We start from the raw sequence: 8,737 nt of genomic DNA, 5'->3' as shown, positions 1-8,737 counted from the left end.
CCACTCTGCTGACTCATGCTTCTCTTAACTCCGTCCAGGTCTCCACAAACCTAACAACTACCATGTGGTCACTTTGCAGGTGTCTGGAACTGTTCCCAGGGCCCATTGCTAAGGAAAGAGCCCCATCATAAACGTTGTGCTTTACATGAATGCAAAGCAATTTCTTCTCTCCCATTAGGACCCCACCTCTGGTAATTTAAGTATTTAATAAAGATCATCTCTGAGGCTACTTCATTGGTTGGGCTCTGAGCATTTCATGTCCGTTTTTCACTTGATTCCCACAATAGCCTTTGGGTGTGACTACTAGCGATGGCCCTATTTTCAGGTGAGAGCTGTTTGTGTGAACTCGGGTGAAGCCACCACAGTAAGTGGCAAAGCTGTGACAGGAGTCTGGGTGGTCTGATGCCAGGGCTCATGTTATTATTAGGCATGATTCATTCTAAGTTCAAACGAGTCTAGTTCTTGGACACTTACATCAGGAAGTCACCTGGGAGATGTGTGAAGCAGGGTATAGAAGAAGACAGGGAAAATGAGTGTGTCTGGGACTCATTAGCGGGAACCAACCAGACCAAATTCCCTCAGAAACAAGCAATCAAGCAAACATTAAAAACCGAGGCAAAGAGCTCACTCATGCATAACAAAGTACAATAACTTGTGATTCAATGATCCCCAGATAATACAAATATTTTGTCCCTTAGGCAAAAGTTGAGTTCCAGGCCAGCTAGGGCTACGTTGTAAGACCCTGTCTCAAGAAACAAACAAGAAGACAAACAGGAAGGATATGATTTCAATGGTGGAAGCTAGAGAATAAAAGCAAAGATGGGAGGGGCAGATGACATCAATGACCAGTTGCTTCCCCCACCCCCACCCCGGAGATACAAACATCTAATGAAATATATTTTTTGAAGGCTTAGGGCAAACAGTAGCAGAGAATGTAGCAATGGAAAAGTAATTAATTATGTAAAGGAAAGTAGCGCAAAAATTCCTAGGTTTATCCACAGTGCTAAATCATAATTTCTTATGCAAGTCAACTTGAAATACAATCTATCTGAAAACAAAACTATGTAAAGGAAAATGATGACAGAATGCTTAATCAGAGTTCTTTGATGTGCCATTTGAGGGAATGATGCTTTTCATAATTAAACCAGACCTTTTTTTTTTTTTTTTTGTGGTCACAGAAAAGAGAGAATCTTGAACCATTAATTTATTTTTGTTTAATAATATTATTATTTTTCATTGTGATGTCATGTTGGTACATGCAGATCTCTCTGGCTCCTTTTATCTGTTGAGGATATATAGTACGGGCATATAGCTGTTTCTGCGATCTGGTTATTGATGCAACATTGAAGTTGTTTGTTGTTTGCTAAGACAAACAATGTTGAACAGAGCAACTTTTGTGCTTGCTTCCAGTGATGACTATGCCCTCATGATAGTCTTTTATCCTGTTAGCCCACTTCTGGATATATTGCAGACATGCTCCTCTAAGCAAGTATGGCTAGGCAAATTCTGACTGGTCTGGTCTAAATTTTCTTAAAACTATTCCCTGGTCAGAGACTGATCTTTAAAATGTTTTCTTCGCACATATTCATTGTACAGGGTGATGGCTTCATAATGAGATTTCATTGAAAGAGTCAGAGTCTTTGAGTATATGCTCCTGTCATTGCCCTCTCTTGCTTTCCTTACTAGTTTCTTCTTCTGTTCAATAGTCCCTCTGTGGCCATTCTTATCCAGTCCTCCCCTGCCTTCTTTAACAGATATGAAAGCTTTGTCATACCTGGAAAGGTCTGCCTGCCTTCTACTTTACTTCCCATGACTCTTTGCAGCTGTTTTTCCCCCATCAAAGTCTCTTTAACACCTTGATCTTTTTCTGAGAAGACCTGAACTGACCTAACCCCTGACCACCTTAGTTAACATTCCTTTAGGAACAACAACAAATCCAGAGAAATACAAATTTGGTGTCATCAAGGATTATATATTTGTATATTGGCCTGTGTAGTCATTTAACAATTTAAAAAGTAGTTCTGGGGATCAGACTTAGGGCTTCTCACATGCAAGGCAAGTGCTCTGTCACTTAACTCTATCCTCAGCCTTCTTGTTCAAAAGACTGCAGAACCTGGAAAAGCTGTTTCTGCTATTGATGCATAACATACTGTCATTATTGGTCCATATATATATATATATATATATATATATATATATATATATATATTTTTTTTTTTTTTTTTTTTTTTTTTTTGAATTTTTGGAAACTTTAGCTGTGCTGTCAACGTTGGAAAAAAGATTCCCAGTTTACCGTGTTGAGTTGGCATTGTACAAAAATTAACAGCCATACTGGTCTAGAAATGTTGAACTTATTTTTTCCATTTGTACAGGGGTAACACACTGTATTAAATATGTAAGGTCTTAAAAAAAACAGAAGGGATTTGAGAGCCCATCCCATGTGAAGGGATGCTCTCCTGGCCTGGGCACATGGGGAAGGGCCTAGGCCTGGCCCAGGATGATGTGGTAGACTTTGGGGAGTCCCTTTTGAGGGCCTTACCCTGCCTGGGGAGTGGAGGGGGGATGGCTAGGGGCAGGTGGGATGTTGGGGGGGGGAGGGAGAGGGAGAAGGGATTGACAGCTGAAGCAAGCTTGTTCCTAATTTGAACTAATAAAGGAATAAAATAAAAAATAAAAAAGAAGCATAAAAATTGATATGATGTATATAAACAGAAGTGCACTCATCATGAATAAACAGCACAAGAGATTTTATAAACTGAGAACCCAGAAGCGACTGCCCATCACTGGCTCCTCAGAAAGCCCTCCTGGCTTCCTCCCCCACCTCCTGTATTCATTTTCCACATCTCCGAAGCTAAGCATTTTCTGTCTTTAAAAAAGTTTATTTTTTATTTATCTCTTTTGTGTACATGTACACCACAACATGCATGTGGAATCTCTCCTGCTATGTAGTTTCTGGGATTAAATTTAGGTCATCAGGCTTGCAGGCAGGTTCATTAATGCACTAAGCCATTTTGCTGGCCTACCTTCTGCCTTTTACTATCCTAAGTTAGTTTTAGTTGTACTAGAAGAAAAATCCTAAGCATTCCGTATGCTTTACAACCATATAATATGTATTCTTTACTACAGGCTTCTTTTTCTCAACATTATATGTGTGAAATTAACCCATATCTATTTGTGATTACTGTATATTACTTATGACTAAGTAATAATTTATTCATTAATTTTATTGTAACTTTAATGTCTAGTGTCTGCCTATTTAAAACAGTGCTGAAACTCCGGCACCTAAGTCTCAGGGAACACTGGGGGAAGAGGGAGTGGAAAGGTTGTAAGAGCCAAAGGATCAGGAAGTTTACAGTGAGATTGTATCTCCTAGTAATGTCAAAAAGCTGGCCCCAATAAAGTGTCACCAACATGACTGCCCAAACATGAGTTGAAGAAAGAGAACGACAGACATGCCAAAGTGTTAAAGTGGGGGAAGTCCATTAGACCTCAACCCTACACAAAGACCTACAGGCAGCTAAAGAAGGCTGAGAATGGGAGACACAGTCTTCCTCAGAGGAGAGCATGCCAATTGGTTATCCAGTACTGTGGTGATATAACATTTATGATTTATTAAAGCTTGACTGAGGGTACAGAAAGCAAAGCTAGCCACAAGCCACAGAGCCAGGCAGTGGTGATACACACCATTAATTCCAGCAGCCATACTAGCAAGCCATAGGGCCAAGCAGTGGTGGCACACACTTTGAAAACCCCAGGACTCAGGAGACAGGTAGATGATCTTAGTTAGTTCAAGGCCACACTGAGCTACACGGAAATTGATTTAGTCCTAAACAGAAACAGTTCACACAAAAGTGATCTCAGCACTTAGGATCACATACCTTTAATCTCAGGATTTTATAGCAATAAAAAGAGGAGGCAAAGTCAGTCTTAGAGATTTATTTTCCAGCCACACTGAGGACAGGACAGCCCTTTCAGTCTGAGGTAGAGGTAAGAACTAGTAGCTGGCTGCTTTGCTTTTCTGATCTTCAGTTTGAAGCCTAAACCCCAATATCTGTTTCATGTGTTTTTTATTAGTTCATGTCACACAATACCAAATGATCAGCCCAGAGAGCATAGATACAAGTAACATTACAAAATTGAGGGAGCCATATTTAGGAATACATATATGTGTGTAACAACAATTAGTGAAAAAAGAGACCATATATATGAAAGAGAGAAAGTAGGGGTATATGAGAGGGTTTGAAGGGGGGAAGGGGGTGATTTAATTATAATCTCAAAAATAAAAGAAATAATAAAAAAAGTTGTGTTGGAATGAACAGTCTTGTGCAAATCTTGGTGACCATGGTATTTGTTGGGCTGTGAGAATGGACTTGCAAATCTCTTCCTTTACAAAAACATACCCGGACTCGGAGCCTGTGCTGTCCACTTAACTGGATTTAGAAGCATAATAGAGACACATCCCTGGATGTATCTTTAGGGGGTTTAGCTGAGGAGAGAAAAACCACCCTGAATGTGGGTATCATCTCTTTGGCTGAAGTATCAGACTCAGTGAAAGAGAGAAAGCAAACTGAGTGTTAGCTGCCTTTCTCCGCTCTTGCATTCTGGTCTTCCAAACTGTTGGAGCCTGCTCCAATGAGTCAGCTGGGTTATGTGACTAGGGACGGGAACATTAAGAAATGACAGATAAAGAAGCAGAGACAGAAACACAGGATAGATTTGGGAGGACTGCCCGGTCCATAGGACAAAGAACAGCATAGTCAATTAACCAGCTCCCTTCACTGTCCTTGAATCAAGGAGCAGCCAGGCTCACTATCTATCATGTGGGTTCTACTAGTAGCAAGCAGCTTCATTCCCTATCTTTATGTGCCTACAGCTGGCATCAGTTGCTCATTAGAGAGATAATATACTCTATCCCATGGGCTTAATTGGAACTTTCTCATGTCTCTCAAGGAGACTGAAACAAGCAAGCTTGAACTCTAATGTCTTATAAGTCAGAACAGACTCCAGATGGAAACTGAGTCACTTAGGGGCTCTCACACTAAACTCACACCTGGTTGGTCCAGAAAATTGACATCACTCCAGGATTTCCCTAGTCTAAAGCTCCAGATTTTCCCCCGTTCCCCCAAACTAAGTACCTTGCTCTCCTGCTTCCTTGCTTTCCCCTCTGTGGTGGTTTGAATAAGAATGGCCCCACAGGCTCATATATTTGAATGCTTAGTCACCAGGGAATGGTACTATTTAAAAGGATTAGAAGTATTAGAAGGTGTGGCCTTGTTGGAGGAAGTATGTCACTGGGGGTATGGGCTTGGAGATTTCCAAAGCCCATGCCAAGCCCAGAGTGTCTCTCTCTGCCTACAGATCAGAATATAGCTGTTAGCTACTGTTCCAGTGCCTGCCTGTATGCTGCCATGCTCCCTGAAAGGATGGTGATGGATTAAACCTCTGAAACTGTAAGCAAGCCTTCAGTTAAGAGTTTTCACTTATAAGAGTTGCCTTGGTCACAATGTCTCTTCAAAGCAATAGAATACTAAGATGCTCTCCATGATGGACTGTACTTTCCTTCCTTCCTTAAGATGCTTGTGTCAGACATCATCTCACAACAAGAAGAAGAGTAACAAATGCAGACATTAGGAGGAGGTATGAGACTGATGCTGTGATGAACTCGTCCATGACATTCCCTTAGAAAACAAAGGCTAACCTTCAGAACACCCCAGAGAGTTTAGTGTTTTGGGCTGGAGAAGCCCTCGAGTTAGGTAAACCTGGGTCATTCAGGGAGGAGTTGGGAAGACTAGAATGTCAAGAGAAATATGAACAGTGGTTTCAGAATAGGGCAAAAACCTCTTGGGCGGGATAGGGACCATTCATGTGACATTGTGGCAAAGACTGGCTGTATTTTTGCTTATGTTCTGAGACTTGGGTGAGACTGAATTAAAAAGTAATGGAATAATTTTCACTTCAGAAAAGAGCAGGCTTTCAAGTGACATCAACCAAACACAACATAACAAGATGCAGTAAGACTAGACACAAACCCTCATGTCAAGGCTGGACAAGGCAACCCAGGAGGAGGAAGGGGTTCTAAGAGCACACATAAGAGTTAGAGACAACCCCTCTCCCACTGTTAGGAGTCCAACAAAACCTCAGGCTAAACAACCACAATATGTATGTAAAGGACCTAGTGCAGACCCACGAGGGCTCTGTGATTGCCACTTTAGTCTCTGTGAACCCCTACTGAGTTGATTTTGTGGGGTCCTTGATCCCTCTGTCTTCTTCAATCTTTCCTCCTCCTCTTACACAAGGTTCCCCGAGCTCCACCTAATGTTTGGCCGTGGGTCTCTGCATCTGTTTCTGATAGCTGCTAGAGGAAGCCTCTCTCATGCCAGCTGGGATAGGCAAGATCTATGAGTATAGAGGAATATCATTAGGAATCACTTCATTGACTTTTTTTTTTTTGGTCAATCATGTTTGGTTCTTCCCTAGGTATCTGAACCATCCAGCTTCTGGATAATTAAAAGAAAAGATAGGCATTTCTTATTTGTATAATACCTTGGACATGGCTACTTTGAGCAATGAAAAATCATCTGTCTCTAGTATAATAAAAATAAAGCTAATTGAAGCACACACCACACACACACACACACACACACACACACACACACACACACACACACACAGTAATGGAATAATTTTTTGGTGGGGAAAATTTCAAGACAGGATAGTTTTTAGACTATGCCTTCCTTACCATTCACTGCACTATCCAGCTCCACAGTGAGAGGCCAGCAAGTGGCTTCCCATATCTCCTCCTTGCTCTCTTTCGAATTCATGGCCCATTTCCCATTGGTTGTTACTGCATGCATTATATTTATATGCATATACTTATATATTCCTAAATACAACATTTTGGTGAAAGAAGTGAGAGGGAGGTGAAAGTTGTGGACCAGGAAGGTGTGAGGAGAGCAGCTGTTAAAGAGATTAGTATCTGTTTAGAGAAACCTGAACAGCTATAGGAAAGGTGCCCCCAGGCAAGACTAGCTTGCAGCAATGCAAATCTGTTTGAAAGGAGACAGCCTGAATTGAAGTGCTTCCTTGCTCCCCAATGGCCATCTGTGTGGAAGTGTTTCCCTAGGGTCAGCCTAGAAGTATCTAGAGACTGACAGCACTGCAGTCCAAGGGGATCTAGTTACTTCTTGAGTTGAATGCAGAACTTGGCCATGTCTTTCAGGTGCAGTCTTTCAGGCCTGAAAGATGGCACAAGTGAAGAGGTAATTGCGGCTTTGTAATTCTTTAACTTGTTTTGAGATTGTAACTATAACATTTGTCCCTTCTGCTTCCTCCCTCCAAGCCCTCTCATATATCCCCTCTTGCTCACATTCAAATTCATGGCCTCTTTTTTTAAATTTAATTTGTACAGTTATAATTTCACATGTCAATCCCTTCTCCCTCTCCCCATCCCCCAGCCCCCCAACAGCCCCCCTCCGCTCCCCATGGAGGACAGGGCCCTCCACAGGGGCTCCCCAAATTCCACAACATCATCCTGAGCCAGGCCCAGGCCCTCCCCAACGTGTCCAGGATAAGAGAGCATCCCCTCATGTGGGATGGGCTCCCAAAGTCCCTTCTTAGACCAGGGAAAAACACTGATCCACCACCAGAGACCCCATAGGGTGCCGAGGCCTCCCCATTGACATCTACTTTCAGGGGTCTGGATCAGTCCTGGATCAGTCCCGTGATGGCCTCCCAGACAGCAGTCTGGGGTCCATGTGCTCCCCCTTGCTCAGGTCAGTTGTCTCTGTGGGATTCACCAGCTTGGTCCCCACCCCCCTTGATCCTAATTTCTCCCTCTCTGCAACTGGGTTCCAGAGTTCAGTTCAGTGTATAGCTGTGGGTGTCTGCCTCTCTTCCATCAGTCACTGGATGAAGGCTCTCGGATGGCATATAAAGTAGTCATCAGTCTCATTATAGGGGAAGGGAATTTAGGGTAGCCTCTCCACCATTACCTAGATTGTCAGTTGGTGTCATCCTTGTAGATCTCCGGAAATCTCCCTAGTGCCAGATCTCCCCTCAGACTTATAAAGGCTCCCTCCGTTATGATATCTCTCATCTCGATCTCCTCCATCTCCTCCTCTCCCCTCCTCTTCTCCTCCTCAAATTCTGTCAGCTCCCTCTCCCCTACCCCCATGCTCCCAATTTAGCTTAGGAGACCCTGGCTTTCCCATTCTCCAGGGACTATGCATTTTTCTCTTAGAGTCCTTGTTTCCTAGTTCCTTTGGTGAAGAGGATTATAGGCTGGTAATCCTTTGCTCTATGTCTAAAATTCATATATGAGTGAGTACATACCATGTTTGACTTTTTGTGACTGGGTTACCTCACTCAGGATGATTTCTTCTAGTTCCATCCATTTGTCTGTGAATTTCAAGATTCTGTTGCTTTTCTGCTGAGTAGTACTCCATTGTGTAAATGTACCACATTTTCTCTCTCCATTCTTCAGTTGAGGGGCATCTAGGTTGCTTCCAAGTTCTGGCTATTACAAATAATGCTGCTATGAACATGGTTGAACATATGTCCTTGTTGTATGAACATGCGCTATTTGGGTATATACCCAAGAGAGGAATGGCTGAATCTTGAGATAGACTGATTCCCATTTTTCTGAGCAACCGCCATACTGATTTCCAGAGTGGTCTTACAAGTTTGCACTCCCACCAGCAATGGAGGAGTGTTCCTTTTTCTCTACATCCTCTCCAGC

Source organism: Cricetulus griseus, chromosome 6, assembly GCF_003668045.3.
Source record: "Cricetulus griseus strain 17A/GY chromosome 6, alternate assembly CriGri-PICRH-1.0, whole genome shotgun sequence".
Classification (NCBI taxonomy): Eukaryota; Metazoa; Chordata; class Mammalia; order Rodentia; family Cricetidae; genus Cricetulus; species Cricetulus griseus.
This window is presented reverse-complemented; position numbering follows the sequence as displayed.